Source organism: Thamnophis sirtalis, unplaced genomic scaffold (genome assembly GCF_051295495.1).
Source record: "Thamnophis sirtalis isolate CommonGarterSnake01/CBP01778 unplaced genomic scaffold, rThaSir2_p1.2 scaffold_12, whole genome shotgun sequence".
Taxonomy (NCBI): domain Eukaryota; kingdom Metazoa; phylum Chordata; class Lepidosauria; order Squamata; family Natricidae; genus Thamnophis; species Thamnophis sirtalis.
This window is the reverse complement of record NW_028261392.1, coordinates 60505754-60522159: the sequence shown is the minus strand read 5'-3', so window position 1 is coordinate 60522159 and position 16406 is coordinate 60505754. Positions and strand designations below refer to the sequence as shown.

General features: G+C 44.0%; 1 long non-coding RNA gene across 3 annotated transcripts; it reads right to left on the bottom strand.

The window, feature by feature from the left end:
- Positions 1-5347: 5347 nt before the first annotated feature.
- Positions 5348-11871, bottom strand: LOC148043377 (uncharacterized). 3 transcript variants are annotated; one of them, XR_015698243.1, is made up of 5 exons: positions 11856-11871; positions 9319-9674; positions 6267-6407; positions 5901-6021; positions 5348-5562 (listed from the first exon to the last, which is right to left on the bottom strand). It is a non-coding gene; the product is annotated as an uncharacterized LOC148043377 (long non-coding RNA). The 3 variants fall into 3 exon arrangements; XR_015698242.1 differs by lacking the exon at positions 11856-11871 and adding an exon at positions 10030-10537; XR_015698244.1 differs by lacking the exon at positions 11856-11871 and adding an exon at positions 10030-10332 and having other exon boundaries at positions 9319-9396.
- Positions 11872-16406: the final 4535 nt, after the last annotated feature.

Below are 16406 nucleotides of genomic sequence, written 5' to 3'. Positions count from 1 at the left end.
TCAAGATGTGTTTTGAAGTTTATATCTAGGTTTAAATTAACTGATTGTTATGTACTAGTTCTAAAAATTGCAAATCTTTCTGTTCTGACTCGTCCCACACCTTCGTCCCACACCAAAACACTCCAAGCCAAAGATACTTTACGGAATTTATTCAGACAGACAGGTCCTTGGCAGCAAACCGGCACAGATAAGCTGGGGCAGCAATCCAGCGTGCCAAGCTCACAATAATGTTCTCCGACATTCGTTCCTGCGTTGACTTCTGCAAGAGGGGCGTGTGCACAAGCAGCCCTTTTATAGTCTGGAGAGGAGCCTAATGACCACCAGGTGAGTGCAATTACCTCCTGTAACTACGCAACTGTTCCTGACGCCTATTAGCTCTTCGGTGCTGGGCATCCAGGAACAACTCCCTTGGCTCCTCCCCACTGCTGACGTCCGGATCACTTTCCCTTGTCTCCTCCCCACTGGTCCAAGGCTCAGGCGCCTCCTGGTGGCCAACCAGCCTCTCTGCGCCCTGCTCGGAATTGGAATCCTGTCCAGGGTCCTCCACATCCGCCAGAACTGACTCATAGGGCCCCTCGCTGTCGGAGTCTGGTGGCAGCTCCAACGGCCCACAAAATCTTTCTACCCGATTTTACTTATATACTTCTAACTACAGTATTAGGAAATAATAAACATTGTTCTGGAATCTGGTTATTTTTACAATTACATCAAAATAGTTTTGTCGAAGAGTTGGTATAAATGTTGCATCACAGAATCATATTTTATCAATTAATTAGGTTAACTATTAGAAAGTACTTTGTTAATACTTTGCTGAAATCAAGTTATACTACCAGCACTCCTACAATCTAGTAAGGAAATGTAGTGATATGACTCTATGGCACCATGCTAGAAAGCAGGAGATTGAGAGTCCTGCCTTAGCAATCAAATCTGTCTGGGTGACTTTGGGCCAATCCAGAGGTGGGTTTCAAATCCCCGCGCTACCCGTTTGCTTGTGCTTGTGCGTGCACTTGCATTCGTGCATGACACTTCTGCGCATGTGCAGAAGTGTCCGAGCGGGTGGGGGGAGCCTTCCACCACCGCCAGTACCGGTTCGCCCAATCTGGGGTGAACCGGGAACAACACATTTCTGGGCCAATCATCCTGTCTCAGCCCAATCCACCTCACAGAGTTGTGGAGAAAATAGGAGGAGGACGTGTATTGGATATCTTCACTGCCTTGAGATATTTGTAAAAATAATAAAGATGGGATACAAATAAATAATCAGTAAGTGTTGTGGCCCAGCAGGAGCCGTTGGAGCTGCTGCCAGACTCCGACGGCGAGGGGTCTTATGAGTCGGATCTGGAGGAGGTGGAGGACTCTGGACGGGGTTCCGACTTCGAGCAGGGCGAGGTTGGCCACCAGGTGGCGTCTGAGCCTTGGATCAGTGGGGAGGAGACAAGAGTGAGTGATCCAGAAAACACCTGTGAGTTGTTCCGGGATGCACGCCGTTGAAGGGCTACTCGGCGTCAAGAACAACGGCGTAATTACAAGAGGTGATTACGCTCAGCTGATGCTCATTAAGATCCTCTCCTGATTATAAAAGAGACTGCTTGTGCCACACCTTTCTGCAGAAGTCAACGTTAAGGACTAACGAGAAACAAACTTGGCAGGCTGGATTGCTGCCAGAGTTTGTTTGCATTGCTGCCAAGTTTTGTAGGACTTGCTGCCAGAGTGCTTATCTCTTTGTTTATGTGGCTTGCAGCCAACGAGAGTCTGGACTGATTAAAAGAAACCTTCTCATTTATGTTGGTTTTGGCTTTCGTTCCTGGACGGAGGAGGGGGGGTCAGAACAAATAAGTGTCCCTGGGGGACGGGGGAGGAGATACATAGCAGATAAGGTGGGGGAGCCCACAGCTGCCTGGAAGAGAAAATCAGAAAATATCTTCCATAACTTTTCAGGGATTAAAAAGAGTTTGTGAGAGATTTGTACTTATTTGTAAGAATATCTTGATACATTTTTCTAGTAGAGTTAGCTCATATGGTCATGTTTCCTCTCTTGTATACCTGGGAGATTAGCCCAGCAACTGTCTTCTTGGCAAATCCATGCTTTCTGATCTCGTTGTTTCTCTATTCAGTTTATTTGTAATCTGTTCTAAAACCCTTGTAAGGAACCTGTACCTGCAGGAATAATGCTAGGAAGATGATGATGGCTGTATTAATATTAATTCCTCCATGCTTCATATATCCATGTTTTTTTAAGGATGATAAACTATTCATGCTAAAGTTTATAATAAAGTATGTTCTAAAATGTTCATTACATTTTTATTCTATTATGTTTATTAAATTACTATGAAACTGTGATAAAGAAACTTCGGAGCAGTAAGATCTTCTGGACTACATAAAACATTCCAAAGTCCTCCCCTTTGAAAATGGTCCAAAACAATCTTGCAGTTAATATTACAAGGAAAAAAATCCTTACAAATGAGGACTGTTAACTTTAAAGGAGAGCTTCTTTGTTTATTTGTATGTTTTCCTTTAATTCATATGGCTGCCATATTGGTGAAAAGAGACTAAAATTGACTGCTTAGTTTCTAGAAAAAGAGTGAAATGAGATGGCGGTGATGTCATGAGAATGTGTCCCTTGTTAGATATTAGTTCTAACTACAGTGGTTTCCACCAAGGTCCTCTGTTCCGGCGGGAACAGAGGTTTAATCCTATTGGTCGAAGGGTCTGACTGCTCCCTATAAAAGGGCTGCTGTCAGACTCAACCTTCGCTGGATTGTTCTCACTTGTTGTACTCAATAAAGAGCTGTTGTTACCGTAAGCCTGTGTGTGCCTATCCATTTCCCAATCTAACACGACGAAGGTGGGATTGGAAGGCAACTAGGCGAACCAAAAAGAGCGTAGCAATCCAGCAAGTACATCCAGCTTGGAGCTCAGCGCGGTTTTCGAGCAGCCATTTTTGAGCGGCAAACTCAAATCGCCCTCTGTACACAAAATGGCTATGCACGCCCCACCGACTCCGTATGACCTAGTCACCGAGCACTGGGAATCGTACATGCTACGATTTGACTGCTTCCTCGAGGCAAATTACCAATGGGCCTTCCTGAAGGCCGCAAGAAGAACATGTTCCTCGGATACTGTGGCCGTTTTTTGCCATCCCGGGAAGTGAGCCAACACTGCTTCAAGCAGTCGCCTGGTCCGTGCTGCAGTAGTAAGGACCCACTATGCGCCTACGCCATCCAAGCACGCTCACCAGCATGAGTTTAACATCAGAAACCAGAAAGAGGGCGAATCGATTAATGAGTATGTTGCGGCACTTCGCAAGGCCACAGCGTACTGCGAATTCCGAGACCTGGACGAGCTGATTCTGGACCACATAATTTGTGGTGTGCGGGACATTACCTTGCAGAGGAGGTTACTCCCTAAATCTAACCTCACTCTGCAGACTTGGCGGTGTGGGAGGCAAGATCATGAACTTTCAACTGTGTGGGAAACCCCGGAAGCTTTCAGATTCGGGTTTCCACAGATGTACCAACATGTCTCTCTTATTAAATTGGTCCAAATGGCTCTTTGTGTGTCCGTCCCTTTCTCTCCCATCTTTTTCCGTTTCTCTCATCTTTCTTCTTCCCTCTCTCCCATTTTTCCATCTCCCTCTCATCTCTCGCTCCCTCTCCCCATCTTCCTCCCTCCCTTCCCCTCACTTTCTGTTTGTTGTTGGACAGATCACACTGTAGTGACCCCTTTTTATTTAAGAGACAGATGTGGTCACTCATCTTATACACAACACCCCTGGGTGGGTCAGTGCATAACAATAATATATAAAAACCAATAAAATAATAACAACCACAAACTCTACACTGTATAGTACCAGCAAAACCATTCTCCCTGTGGACTCAAGTCTCAAACTACCCCATGTATTGGAAGACGAACCGGCTGTTTGCGGGGTCCTTATCACCCAATAAGGGGAGGGAAGATGCTGGAACTCATAGAAAATCCTCTATCACTTGGCAGAGGCAGCTATGAGAAAGGTGCACTAATTAGGTCTCACTGGGTGACATCTAAGTGAGGTGAATTGGAGGCAGCCACTTTATCTGGCATGGTGGGATGGGCATATACCCTCAGAGAGAGGCCTTCTTGCAAGTATTCCAACTCTGTGCTATTTGTAGCTTGAAAAGTGTTAACTTTATTTTAAACCTGAGAAAAAACCCGAAAGAGCATGATGCCAAAGGAAGACTAGCTGTATAGCCCATGAGTCCAGCTGTGACAGGACCAAGTAGTGAGAGACCGTGAATAAACTCACTCAGTCAAGTGATGGGGTGGAAATGGACCCAGGGAAATAAAAGCCATACTGGAGTGACAAGACCCCCGGACCCGAAAGCAACTGCAGAGCTTCCTGGGATTCGCAAACTTTTACAGGCATTTCATCCCCTCCTTCGCCAAGATTGCCCTGCCGATCACCAAGTTACTGAAAACAGGAAAGGGAGGAGGAAACCTCGGCCGGGCCAACCCAACCACTAAATTGGACAACGGAGGAGTGCCAGGGGGCTTTTGAGGAGTTGAAGAGATAGTTTGCAGACCAAGTTCCAACCACAAGCCAGCTAGCTGCAGCTAACAATCACTCCTCAAGCAACAGTTGTGAGTCAAGAGCCGTGATGGCGAACCTGTGGCACGTAGAGCCCTCTCTGTGAGCATGTGAGTTGTCGCTCAGTGCAGCTGCACCGCGCATGTGTGCCTCATACCAGCCAGCTGATTTTGGGGTCTGCTGCGCATGTGTAGGGACAGGGCGTATGGAGATATGTGCAAGTGTACAGGATGGCATGGGTCGCACCCGCATGTGCAGGGACGGGGGGAATGGTATAGGTTCTTCAGAAAATGAAAAGCTTTCTAAGGATCCTTCAAGCCATGGTAATGTATTTTCTACTGGTCCTTCAGAACATTGCTTCTTGAGGTTCTCTTGATTTTTCAAACCATCTCTCCCTTGGCCTTCTTGTAATTTCTGCCATGGACTTCTGTATGCCTTTAATAGAAGCTTCAAGTCATTCCTGAGTATCTAGGTGTGGTGTTTTGGCATCTTGTTTAGATATTTCAGGACCTGGCTCTTATAGGTTTTTCAAGGATTGTCGAAGCCATTTTTCAAGAACGGCTTGAAAAGGGGGGGAGCGCAAGGGTGGGGTCGTGTGTGCATGTGGGTGGGGCGTGCAAGGGTGGGGGTCGCTGCACATTACATTATGGGTGCGGGCATCCTGTTGCACCTGCACACTTTTGGGAAGCCACGACAAAAAGGTTAGCCATCACTAGTTTAGAAGAATCCTTTTTTCAGGATTTTCAGAGATTACTGAAGCCAACTCAGTATATTGGGCTCGGGTTCCTTAAGTGTTTTTTTATTTTTATTTTCAGGCTGTCTACTGAAACTTTAAGCCATTTCTCATTTAATTGATATTTCACCATGAACTTCTATCTTGTCTTCTGTAATGGCTGTCCTTGTTTGGCAAACACTCACAGAGCCTCTTTTGCACTAGGTCTCTGGTCCACTTGGTCTCTGTCCATCAACAAGGTGCAGCAGCCCTTCCTCAGTTGTTTCTAGAAAAAAACCAGGTGGTTAGATGTGAATCTGAATATTCTTACTTAAAAACTGATGGGAACTGCAGTGATGTCAGGAACCTCTTCCTCTTAAAAATGTATAAATATTGTTGGGCAGTGGGGGTATGGAGGTTGAAAGATCTCTCCTATACATATCTTTCCATTCACTTCCTTGAGATTAACTCCTAGATTTGTTTATGTAAAAGTGTAATGAGCCATAATTCATCAATGTCTTTCTAAGGAGATTTTCACTGTTTTCCAAGCTTTCTAAGATAAGGAGACCCTAATATGAAATTCTGGAAGTTGTTGTTTGTGGTGGCTATCTAAAAATTTCTCACCTGCACAGTATTTCTTCGTACTCTCTCATCCGTTACTTCAATGTTTTTGAATGTCAGCAACTCGTTTTTGTTTCGGAGCTCTTCATTTTCTAGTGTCAGTTTGGATACTACTGCTATCTGTCTGTAAATTAAGAGGACGAGAGAGATATTAGCCCTCTTAATTTGTTACTTGAATTACTAAGCATACCTACATTCCTAATTGTTTCTGCATTCCATTATATCTATTGCTCTTCTCTTATTCACTTATCCATATATATATAAAAGAACGGAATACTTCTTTTATCCAGTATATCTGGCCTAAGGGATCTAATAAATAAATCTGAATTTGAAAGAAAAAAATCAAATCGCTATCTAAATATTTCTCACCTATAAAGTTCTTCTTTAAGGTCATTATTTTCTTGTACGAGCTCTGCTTTTTCTCCAGAGTGTTTCTGAGCCTTACAGCTGAGTCTCTCATTATCTTGTCTGAGTTTCTCCAGTTGCCCAGGCTCCTCGGAACTATTTTTTCTGTAAAATATGAAGAGCAAAATGTAATTAGCCTCCTTAGGTTTTTTTTATTTGAATTATAAAACTTGTTTAAAATTAAAACTAATTATAATAGACGAGAAAGGAAGAGAAATTCTTGCTATTTAAAATTTTCTCACATGCTCAGCTTTTCTTCATACTCTTAATACAATACAATAGCAGAGTTGGAAGGGACCTTGGAGGTCTTCTAGTCCAACCCCGTCTAGGCAGGAAACCCTATACCGTTTCAGACAAATGGCTATCCAACATCTTCTTAAAGACTTCTAGTGTGGGGCATTCACAACTTCTGGAGGCAAGCTGTTCCACTGATTAATTGTTCTAACTGTCAGGAAATTTCTCCTCAGTTCTAAGTTGCTTCTCTCCTTGATTAGTTTCCACCCATTGCTTCTTGTTCTACCCTCAGGTGCCTTGGAGAATAGTTTGACTCCCTCTTCTTTGTGGCAACCCCTGAGATATTGGAACACTGCTATCATGTCTCCCCTAGTCCTTCTTTTCACTCAACTAGACATACCCAGTTCCTGCAACCGTTCTTCATATGTTTTAGTCTCCAGTCCCCTAATCATCTTTGTTGCTCTTGTCTGCACTCTTTCCAGAGTCTCCACATCTTTTCTACATCGTGGTGACCAAAACTGAATGCAGTATTCCAACTCTGGCCTTCCCAAGGCATTATAAAGTGGTATTAACACTTCACGTGATCTTGATTCTGTCCCTGTTTATGCAGCCTAGAACTCTGTTGGCTTTTTTGGCACCTGTAGCACACTGCTGGTTCATATTTAAATGAGTGTCCATTAGGACTCCCAAGATCCCTCTCACAGTTACTACTGTTGAGCAAGGTACCACCTATACTGTACCTGTGCATTTCGTTTTTCTTGCCTAAATGTGGAACCTTACTCTTTTCACCATTGAATTTCATTTTATTAGATAGTGCCCAATGTTCAAGTTTGTCAAGATCCATCTGTATCTTTAGCCTATCTTTTGGACCGTTGGCTATTCCTGCCAGCTTGGTGTCATCTGCAAATTGGATGAGTTCCCCATTTATTCATCCAAATCATTGATGAATATATTGAAGAGTATCGGACCCAAAACAGAGCCTTCCCTCCATGAAGATGCAGTTCCATTGAGGACTATACGTTGAGTGCGGTTGGTCAGCCAGTTACGAATCCATCTGGTGGTGATGCTGTCTAACCCACATTCTTCTACTTTATCTAGTAGTAGATTATGGTTTACCTTATCAAATGCCTTACTGAAGTCCAAGTAAACTATATCGACGGCATTCCTCTGGTCCACTAAGTTTGTCACATTATCAAAGAATGCAAAAAGATTAGTCTGGCATGATCTGTTTTTGACAAACCCATGTTGGCTTTTGGCTATTACTTTGTTTGCTGCTAGGTGTTCACTAATTCATTATCTTTTCCAGAATCTTTCCTGGTATTGAGGTCAGGCTGATAGGTCTGTATTTTCCTGGATCTGTTTTTCCCCCCCTTTTTTGAAGATGGGAACCACATCAGCTCTTTTCCAGACCTCTGGTAGTTCCCCTGTGCTCCAGGATCTCTGAAAGATATAGTTCAGTGGTTCTGAGCTTGTCTGCCAGTTGCTTCAGAACCCTGGGGTGTAATGCATCAGGTCCTGGTGATTTGAACTCATCTAGGATAGACATGTGCTCACATACCATTTTCTTCCCTATTTCAACTTGTGTTCCTAATATGATTTTTGTGGTGCTGTTTTTGATAGGTTGGACTGTTTTATCCCTTTGTGTAAAGACAGATGCAAAACATGAGTTAAATAGTTCTGCTTTCTCCCTGTTGCTTGTCACCTTCTTGCCACTTTCTCCCAGCAATGGACCAATTGTTTCCTTAACCTTTTTCTTGTTTTTAACATGTTGGAAGAAGCTTTTTTGTTATTTTTTACTTTTGTGGCAAGCCTTTCTTCATTGTGAGCCTTAGCTTTCCTCACTTCATCTTTACATGCTCGGGCTATTTGCTGATATTCTGCCTTAGTTATGTCTCTCCCTTTCCACTTTTTATACTTACCTTTTTTGTCTTTCAATTTGTCAGATAATTCTTTATGCATCTATGCAGCTGTTATTTTTCTTCTACATTGGTATTGTACTAGACTGGGCTTTTGTAATCTCATTTTTCAAAATTTCCCAAGCTTCTTGAGTTGTTTTCCCCTTGAGGATTCTCATCCATGGAATTTTTCCCAAGCTCTCTCTAAGTTTATTGAAATTAGCTCTCTTAAAGTCCAAGAATCTAGTTTCACTTTATTCTACTACTTGTGTTTGAATAACGTTGAATTCCAATACTGCATGGTCATTTGCCCCTAGAGTTCCTGTGGCTTCCACACCTTCTATAATTTCCTCTCTGTTAGTGAGAATTAAGTCCAATATGGCTGATCTCCTTGTTCCCTTCTCTACTTTCTGTGAAACAAAGTTGTCTGCTAGGTTTGTTGGAACCTGTTGGATCTTCCACTTGGTGCAGAGTTTGTTTCCCAGTTGATGTCAGGGTAGTTAAAATCCCCCATTACTATTGTGGTGTACTTCCTACATACCTTAGTTAGCTGACTAGCAAAAAGTTCATCTACTTCCTCTGCTTGGTTGGGAGGCCTGTAGTATAGACCTATGGCAATGTCGTTTCCCCCCCAACCTTTAATATTGACCCAAATGCATTCAAGGAGCTCTTTGCAGAGCTCCTTTTTTTCTTTGGCCAGTTGGAGATTTTTATTCACAAGCTCTTGAATTTTTAATTCCAGCTCCTTTTTTTTCAATCAAGGGTTTTGATACTCACTACCTCCACCACCCCATCCATCACACTGGGTTTCTTTACCTCTTAATATGACGTGAACAATTTCTCAGTAAAGCACAGTCAAAAGATTCCTCACATGCTAGATTGCTTACCTGATGGGAATGTATCTTTAAACTTAAATCCTGGCCCACGTGCATTATATTTTCTGGATGCCTGGAAACCTGGAAGTTCTGTGAAGATTGAAAACGAATTGTAGATTTTTGCTTTTCTTCATTTCGTGGTCATAAGAATTACATGCATTTGTTTTCCATAAATTCTCTGTGATGTGAAATAGCCAAGAAAGGAAGAGAAAGTCAGGGTTGCTATCTAAAACTTTCCGCTTTTCTTCCTACTCTTCGCAGAGTTCCACTTTTTCTTTGGAGGTTTTTATTTATAAGCTCCTGAATCTTTGATTCCAGCTCCTCTTTTTCTGTCAGCAGTTTTGACATTTCTACCGTCATTCTGAAAACTATGAAGATCGGAAAGAAATTAGCTCCCTTAGTTTAAAAAAAATAGCTTTCTTGAATTATCAATATTTTTCTTCAATTAAAACACATTAAAAATGCCTTCGTGTGTGTGTGTGTGCATGCGCGCATCAGGCTCCAAGTGCTTGAAAAGGCAACTCCCATTGCTTCCCCTAATAACTGAGGGAAACAGTCTAATCTTCCTGGATAGCACCTGGTTGCCCATCCCTCTCCAGCAGTTTTCCTTTCCACATTATAACTAGAAATATCAACACTAGCTTTGTTTTGAAAACGTTAATCCTACTATGTAAGGGTTACAACCATGGATCTGCTAAACTCTCTAGAATGATCTTGACTTACTCGACTTAAGTCTTTAGCGTCGGTACGGCCTCGCCAATCCCTTCGCTGTAGAGTCGCATGCATCCCGAATCAACGGGATCCATGATTCTAGGCTGAGTACTACTTCAGCTCGCCGGGCCCAAGAGTCGACAGAGCCCCTTCTGTTGGAAAAACGGTGGGCACCTCGAGAAGGCAGGGGTTGTCTTGATAATGAGAGGCTGTATTTTGCGCGTCAATTATCCTTGCCCACCCTCTAGAATGATCTACATAACTGGATGTGAATATTCCCCATGAAGAATCTTTTAATTCAATGAACTTTTTTCTCTTTCACACCATAACAGACGCAAACAATTTCCAGAGGGAAAATGTTCGATTTAGTGTATGAGGAAAGTTTTCACTTTTTCCCCAAATGACAATCTGCAAAGGTAGCCCAACAAGTTGCTTTCCCACAGTTTAGGCAGAACTACTATCCAAGGAAGAAAATAAATGGGGAGAAAAAGACTAAATACGTAGTACAGATACACAGAATCTTGTATGTTGAAGAGAAATTACATAGGGTTACTCTTTTTTTATTTCACTCCTATAATACTAAAATCCAGACCATCCAATGAAACCATATATTCTTCATTTATGTCATGGCTGTGAAATTGGATATCACAATAAGAAAGGATAGCCAGCAATCTACATGTTTTTAGAGGAGTTTACATAAATGTATGAAGCACAGAAACCAAGTAGACAGCTGGTTTATATACCGTAAAATAGTGTTTAGCCTTGTCTATCCTTCCTCCACTAATCCCTAGAAGGCAGTAAGCATGTTTGCTGATCAGGCACTTGGGGACCTAAATTAAAATGTCTATTCTATGAATTAAAAGGCTAATAATATATCAAATTTGTATTGCCCAACTTACAGATACTCTTTTAGAAGAAAAGACAGACATTTGAGTCACATTCCTTGCACAAGCATCTTCTGTAAGAACTGTGGATTAAAGCCTCTTTTGTCTGGGGCACTTAAAAGAAATCCTGCTGACTGGTTCTGCTGGAATAGTGCTCCAAGGTAAACACAGTGAATTAATTGGTGAAGCCCTATGAACCCACAATTCAGAAAAGAGAATGGAAAATTGAAATGCCCCAAAACACAATTTTTTCTTCCTGTTACTCAGTCATCAAAACGGAATCCTGCTGCCAACACGGATATTTCAATCCTGGTTAATTTAATAATAATCTGAGTTTAGGCAAATGCAGGGCAGCTGAAACCTCATCATCTACTTTTCAGAATGACTGCGGTAGTAAACCCCACTTAGCTCCACAGAACTTATTCTTTAATCACAGGTGTGCGTGTGTGTGTGTGAGAAAAATCACAAGCTACCAAATCCACAGCTTAAATCTTACGGTCAGCCATGAGTTCAATTCCCTTCTTTCTTCCATGGCCAACGCTTTGATGCGGTCGCAGTTCCCAGGCACTTAGATGAGCTAACGCTCCTCCTAGCAAGCCAGCGAGAGCCCTGAGCGATAAGGCAGTGTTTCCCAACCTTGGCAACTTGAAGATGTCTGGACTTCAACTCCCAGAATTCCCCAGCCAGCATTCGCTGGCTGGGGAATTCTGGGAGTTGAAGTCCAGACATCTTCAAGTAGCCAAGGTTGGGAAACACTGCTATAAGGCACAACCGGAGGGCGGCATTATGAACCAGTGAGGGGGTGTGGAGCTTGGAAGAGCAACGTTGAGAGACGCCTAGGTCTCCACCAGCGCCAGCCTAACCTAACCCCGTGATACCCCCAGCTCCCCACAGCTCTGACCCCCAAAACACGGGAATAGCAGCCGCTTCCCCCTCGCTCCAGGGCCAACTCACCAGACGAAATCGCTGCTTTTGTCCTCGTAGGAATTCAGAAGGCCGTTGCAAAGCGGGGTCAGAAGCGGCTTCTTCCCGGTGCCGCCGCTGCCGCCTCGGGTCCCCGCCAGGCCGCCGCCGCAGGAGGAGGAGGATCCGGACACGGCGGCCGCCACCACCACGGGTCGCGAGGGGACCGCTGAGGAGCCCGTCGCCATGGCGGTGCCCAAGCAGGCCGAGGTGGTGAGCGAAGAGGCTGAGGAGGAGCCCGGTGGCCATTGCCGAGTCCTGCCTCAGGCAGCTACGGCGGCGGCGAAGGGCCTTTCCTCCTCGCTTACCCCTCACCCGCCGCAACGCCGACCAACTGAGGGGAGAGAGGCTTCTACGGAGAAAATAAAAACTCTCGCTGTCGCCCCGCCTCAGGGAAGCCAGTACGTCGCATCTGATTGGTTCCCGGACTCCCTCAGCCTCTCCTCCTCCCACCCGAAGGCAAAAAGGAGCGGGAAAATGCCTCCCGCTTTTCTAACACAAACACAAGCACTCCGACGCATGCGCCGCTGAAGAACCTCCTCGCTCCCTCCATGCGCGAGGCAAGCTGGAGGGTCGCGCGCGCATGTGCGGCAAACCGTCAAAACGGTTGAATCGGGAGGGTTCGCCTTCCTTGCGCGATATCGATTGGCGGGGAAGGATGGACTCTCGTCGGCTCGCTCCTCAGTTTCCAAAGCCCTCGTCTTTCCTAGGCTCAGTTTGCGTGGCCTTCAGATGCCTAAAATCCCCGGTTATCCGTTGGGGTTGGCCTTGGTGCTGTGGCTGCGTTCAAAGGTTGCCTTCATTATTTGTATTTGTATTTGTATTTATTAGAATTTATAGGCCGCCCTTTTCCCTGAGGGGACTCAGGGCGGCTTACATAAAATAAGGCGGGGAGGATTCATTAGACAGAGAAGGGCATCATTCCTGAGAGAGTTCCCCCCCCCTCATAAAAATGTCTTTTGGGACTCCTAAACAAGTCGGCAGTTTTTCCCTTTGGAGATCAGTTAGATTTTTGCACATCCACTGGCAGGTCACCTGTCTCAACAAGAGACCCTGATTATCAAACTGGGGGTGGTTTTACAGTTTCAGTGTGCAAGAGCCCTTGATGTGACATTGTCTGCTAAGTTATATGTTTGCCCTTTCTTGCAACAGCTGAAACCTTTGGTTCTAGCACTGCCTTCCTCAACTGGGAGCGAGACATCTTTGCCTTCAGACGCATCCACTTCTTTCAGCCGGATACCTTTGGAATAATTTCAGAGGCTGCGAGCGTGAATGATGAAGGGTTTCTTTAGCACTTCTATGGAAAGGTATGTATATGTGCCCCTAAACTCCAATATAAAATTTGCAGGCTCTCCTGGTGGTGAATAAGAAACCGAGAAACTTAGAATCAAAGAGATTCCCTTTCCCAGTTGGCTCACACCGAATTAATGCGAATTTTTCATTTATTGGGATCAGCTTGATTTTGTTGTTGGACAGCAGATCACATGGTGTGACCCGACAAATGCGCGCCGACAAAATCGCGACAAAACGGTGAAGTCGAAAGCGCGCCCACTAAAGCGTGCCGACAAAACCATGCCCACAAAAGCGCGATTAGGGTTTTTAGGTTAGGGTAAGGGTTAGGGTTGTTACCGTTGTTTTTCCGGTTCCACCACAAAATCACGCTCGACGAAAGCGCGCATTTGACGTCATCACAGCACGACGAAAACATCGCGCTGTGATCGAAAAATGTAAAAATAAAGCTAAAACCTTACCCTAACCCCCCCAAACCTAACCCTAAACCTAACCCTAAATCTAACCCTAAACCTAACCGTTAACGTAACGCTAAACCTAACGCTAACCCTTAACCTAACGCTAAACCTAATGCTAACGCTCTAAACCTAAACCTAAACCTAACCCTTACCTTTATGTGAATCGGTTTGGTTTAATTTTAATTTTATTTCAATTTTTAATTTTTTTCTTCGCGCTGTGATGACGTCACATGTGCGCTTTCGTCGAGCGCGATTTTGTCCTCCGCGATTTTGACAGGTCACGTGTTTTTCCGTTGTTTTTGATGGCGCACTTTTGTCGGCACGCATTTGTCAACGTGCTTTAGTGGGCGCGCTTTCGACTTCATCGTTTTGTCGCGGTGGTTTTGTCGGCGCGCATTTGTCGGTGAACCATCACATGGTAGTGACACAGTATTTAAGAGACTCATGTGGATACCAATCATACACAACATCCCTGGGTGGGTCAGTGCATAACAATAAAATATAAAAGACAACAAAATTATAATAACCACAAACTCTGCAGCGTATTGTACCAGCAAAACCATTCTCCCCTCACACCTTCTAAACTCTAGTCTCAACTACCCCTTGCATTGGAGGGGGAAAAAATGGTTGTTTGCGGGGTCCTTATCACCCAATCGTGCGATGGAGAAAGAATGCTGGAACTCAGAAAATTCTCTTTCATTTGACAGGGACAGCTATGAGAAAGGTGCGCCAACTAGGTCTCGTTGGGTGACAAGATCTAAGCAAGCAGACCTGGAGTCACCCATTCTTATTTGGCTTGATTGGGTAGGCATGTACCCTCAGAGAGAGGCCTTCTTGTAAGTATCCTTGTTCTGTGCTATTCGTGGCTTGAAAAGTGATAACTTTGTATTAAACCTGAGAAAAAACTGAAAGTCCATGCAGCATGATGGCCAAAGGAAGACTAGCCATATAGCCCATTGCATGAATCCAGCTATGAAGGGACCAAGTAGTGAGGGACTCAACAAACCCTCTCAGTCAAGGAGTGGGGGGAGATGGCTCTGTGCAAAGCCAGCTAGCCAGAGCTAAAAATTGCTCCTCGAGCAACAGTTGTGAGTCCAGAGGAACCCAAATTGCATACCAGCTGTCTCTTGGAGAGCACTTACCCCATTGAGAATCAGGGTTGAGGTAGGCCGTGTTCCTCCCTACTCCGAAATTGATAGCCTTCAAGCACTGTGAAAGCACATGAATAGCCTGGTCTGAGTGATCAGGGTTTGTTGCTGCTCCTTTTTGATGCCTGCAGTAGATGAAACCATTAGGTGAGATTATTTGGCAGAACATGGTGAGTACAGTATTATGTGGTCCTTTGCAAGCTCCTTTCTTTCAGCTTCACCTAGAATGGAAAGAATGGAAGGCTTTCTTTGTTGGTGCCCAAATACTAGCTGTCTTTGCTCCAGTATCAGTGAGCCTGGCCAGAACTCTGATTTCTAGAAAATGTCTTGGGAGGAAGGCTGCTCCTGGCATGGAGATGATGTGCTCCATTTCACATGGGGTGAGCAAAGCATGGCTTACATCCCCTTACAGACAAAGTGGCAATGGGCTCATGCTCCTCTCCAGTCTCTTTAATCAGCTGGGAGATCACTGTGTAGAAAAGCAAGCAAAGCTTCATATCCTTGATATGTGCCACAGTGTGGCTTGATGGTTTGGCAGTGCTGCAGCATGCTTTGGGCTACCTATACGAAGCTAGACTCATTCTGCCCCAGATATCTGAGGGATACAATTGATTTCTGGTGACATGCGGGTTTGCTAGTGATCTTGGTCTCTGCACAATTGCTTCCGAATAACAAATTTCTTTGCGTGGCTCCTGTAAATTTACTTTGTTATTCAAAGTAAATAAATCTGTTGGGATAAATCTGATATGTTTATGTGTGTCTCTGTGTGTGTGTTTTTAGCTAAGTATTAGGTGGCAACAGCCAGGTGCTCTTGAGTGCTCCAACCCATTGCAGAACTCAATTCTTTTTTATTATTATACAATTGTATAATTGTTTCGCCGGATTTGGCATTGGTTACTAGTCGGGCCCCACCCAGGGGCCTAGGACATCGTAACGTATTTTCGTAATATGCGTGCAGATCCAAGCAGTGCGGCTTTTTGCATTTGACTGATGGTGATTTTGTCAATTTTTAACTGTTTCAAATGTAATTCCAGTGCTTTTGGAATAGCACCCAGTGTGTCAATTACCACTGGAATTACCACTGCTAGTTTGTGCCATAGTCGTTGAATTTTGATTTTTAAGTCCTGGTATTTTGCGATATTTTCATGTTCCTTCTCGGCGACCGATGTCTATGATTGTGACCTTATTTTTCTCAACCAGTGTGATGTCTGGTGTATTATGCACCAGTATATTGTCCGTTTGTATATGGAAATCCCACAAGATCTTGACCATCTGATTTTCGGTGACTTTTTCAGGCTGATGTTCCCACCAGTTTGTTGCTGTTTTAATATTATAATTTTTGCACAAATTCCAATGGATCATTTGTGCTACTGAATTGTGCCGCAATTTATAATCAGTCTGCGCAATTTTTTTACAGCAGCTGAGTATGTGATCAACAGTTTCATCAGCTTCTTTGCAAAGTCTGCACCTGGCATCATCAGAGGATTTTTCGATTTTGGCCTTAATGGCATTTGTGCAGATAGCTTGTTCTTGCGCAGCCAGGATTAGTGACTCTGTTTCTTTCTTTAATGTACCTGTTGTTAACCATAACCAAGTTTGTTCACTGTCCACTTTATCTTTTATTTTTTCCAGAAATTGGCCATGCA